Genomic DNA, 2,945 nt, shown 5'->3' on the forward strand with positions numbered 1-2,945 from the left:
CAGAGGTTTAATATGGTAAAAGGAAAAAGTTCTGGAAATGGATAGTGTGATGGTTACACAATACAAAATTGCACACTTAGTAATAGTTAAAGATAAGTCTTATATTAGATGTATATAAAGTGTCCTGGTAGTCTTACACTCTATAAATACACACTTTTGGTATTGCCCCTTTCCTGCCATGCAGAGCCCCAGAGGTGAAGCTCCCTGTTTCTACAAGTGTGCATCACTCACTGTCCTCTGTGCTGTGTCCCACGTGCTGTGTCAACAGTCTCATACAGCCGCTGACTTCAGAGCCATGACACAGCTAAAGAGTCTGCCCCAAGGCTCCTTCTCTTCTAATTTCCCTGCAACCTAGCCTTCACTTCAACTGGCAGTTCGATTTAGCCGAATCCAGGAGGGGCCACCAGGGCTCTTTCTCCACACATGCTGGTCCCACACCAGGTGGAGTCAGGAAGAGCCAGTCACTGGAGAAGCCCAGAGCAGAGCAGGCAGCAGTCTGAGCTGCTCCTCTCTCATCCAAGGGGCTTCCTCCTCTCATTTGGGGAAAAAATTGAGCTTATTTCAAAGCCTCAGATGTTCCTTGTAGCTCATGGAGTAAGTAAAAGAAAACAAAGACGTGGTAGAAAGGGATGTGTTGGTGACAGCAAGAAGCAACTTGATCTTGAGGACTCTCCTTCTTGTCCCTCTATGAAGACTCTTCCACCACATAGGGCTCAGGGCTGACAAAGTCCCCTCCCTACCTTTCTCAGGCTGGACACAATGTCAGCCATGAGAAAACAGAAAACAAAGAGAAAAGAGTCTGTAGAGACAAATTGGGAGGGTTCGAGAGGAGAATTTAGGATTTGCTTCTGCTCATGGGACACAGGCTGGGAATAAAATGTTTTCAGGCTCTTCTGTGAAAGCCAGATAGACTCTACCTAAAACCCTATTGCCAGTGATGCAGGGATCCACTTACCAGAGACTACGATCATCTTGAATGTGGAACGTTCCCTGCCAGTGGCTGAGTTACGAGCAAAGCAACCATAGATCCCGGTATGCTTTGTAGTAATTTGCGGGATAAAGAGCTCTTGTCCTGATTTCAGAAACTTCCCATGCATTGACCAAGTATACTCTGCCGGTGGGTTAGAATCCGCGAAGCAGGACAAGTGGAGGTTTTCTCCTGATTGGTAATCGGTGAGTGAAGGGAAAATGCTGGGGACGTCTGGACCATCTGGAGTAAAGAGAATAAAGCCACAGGTGAAGTCGTCCAAGGGAAGGGGATGCTCCTGGTCTCTTAAAGGGACACAGTGTCCCTCTGAGCCAAGACACACCCTCAAGGCCCAGCCCAACGCTTGTGTGTTCATTGAGACGAGGCCTGAGGTATTCACCTGTTTCTCCCATCACAGGCCGTAGATGCCAAGTCTCCCGTGACAAAAGCATCCCCTCCCCTTGTATTGTTGGTTGAGGCTGTGCCTACCCAGATTTTCCCAGGGCAGGGAGTCTTGGTCATCTCGGGTGTCCAGAAATAAAAGTGTCCATACTTGTTCCTGAGAGAGACAGAGATGCCTGATCTCTGGTCGTTTGGATTTTATCTGGTGGCCTGGCCCACAGAGGAACTAAAATACAAAGGACATCCAGGGTGACTGGGTCACTGCAGATGCTACCAACTCGGTCCCGTATTTCACATTCATAGGGTCCTGTGCCATTTCTTGTGACACTGGTTAGAATGAGGATTCTGTTTTACTGGGTTGCTTTAGCCTGGGACTGACTGGGAGGCTCTGACCATTTACCCTCCCCACATAGGTGTAGCCCTGAGTCTTAGGTTCACAGGTTAAGGCTACAACATTCTTATTCTCCATGGGGTTGAAATTGTTGCTGATGATGTAGGGCTCAGGCAGTTCCACTGTGTGGATAACAGAGAGAAGTTTGTCCTGTGTGGCAGCTTTGATTCCTCCACAGGCATCCTTCAATCACGGTTGGCATCTCCCACAACTCAGCCTACCCGAGCCCTTGAAAGTCAATAGCTGGTGCGTGTGTCACAAGACAGACTCATGATGATCTAATGGCTCAAAGACTATGAGGCCACCTGCTGCGTCTTAGGGAAGCACAGACTTTCTCAAGTGCAAAATGAACAGCAGTGTTGGGTCACAGACAGACACGTCAGTGGGAACCACAGCCCCTGTTACACCTCCCAGTGCCTCTCTAATCAGCTGACTGACTGGCTCACCTTGGGTTCCTTACTTGGAATGTGCAACCGCTGAGCCCCTTCCAAATTCCATCCTACTTTGCCCTCCTAGATGTGATTTCTCTGCAGCTTCAGTTTCCAAGGACATTCTAGAGATGAGTAATAATGGGACTTCCCATTGTCCTGAAACCCTGAAGATACTGAGCAGCCTGGCCTGGGACTGGATGTTTCAGCAGAAAGAAGACAGGGGAGACCAGAGTCAAACCTGGAGGTCAGTTCAGTCATCAGGCTGTGGTGGCACAAGGTGGGGCAGTTTTTTGCAGGTGTTTCATGATGACTTACTTGAGCCAGTGACCTCCAAAGATAGAACAGAGTGCAAGGAATGAAGTAGAAAGAGTGAAGGGGACAGGCAAAAGCTGGTCATTTTGAGCAGAAACACATTCCCTGTCCTGGGTTTTTTATGTTCCCTCTCCCTTTGCAGAGGGCAGGTGGCTCTTCCCTGATAGCCAGATAGACTTCACTGGAAAACATATTGTCAATGCGTCAGGGATCCACTTACCAGGGACTATGACCCTCTTGATTATGAGATTTGTTCCACCAGTGACTGAGCTATGGATGAAACTGACATAGACCCCTCTATATATTTTGGTGATTTGGGGATAAAGAACACTTGTGCTGATTTCTGGAACTTGCCATCAACCAGCCAAGAATGCTCTGCCAGTGGGTGAGAGTCTGTGAGGCAGGAGAGCTTGGAGAATTCCCCTGGATGGTAATAGGTATA

At 48.3% G+C, this 2,945-nt stretch overlaps 1 pseudogene; it reads right to left on the reverse strand.

The window, feature by feature from the left end:
* Positions 1-917: 917 nt before the first annotated feature.
* On the reverse strand, positions 918-2,219 carry LOC108525131 (pregnancy-specific beta-1-glycoprotein 8-like; annotated as a pseudogene).
* Positions 2,220-2,945: the final 726 nt, after the last annotated feature.

The sequence above is a fragment of the Rhinopithecus bieti genome, unplaced genomic scaffold, assembly GCF_001698545.2.
Source record: "Rhinopithecus bieti isolate Rb0 unplaced genomic scaffold, ASM169854v2 scaffold_7678, whole genome shotgun sequence".
NCBI lineage: Eukaryota > Metazoa > Chordata > Mammalia > Primates > Cercopithecidae > Rhinopithecus > Rhinopithecus bieti.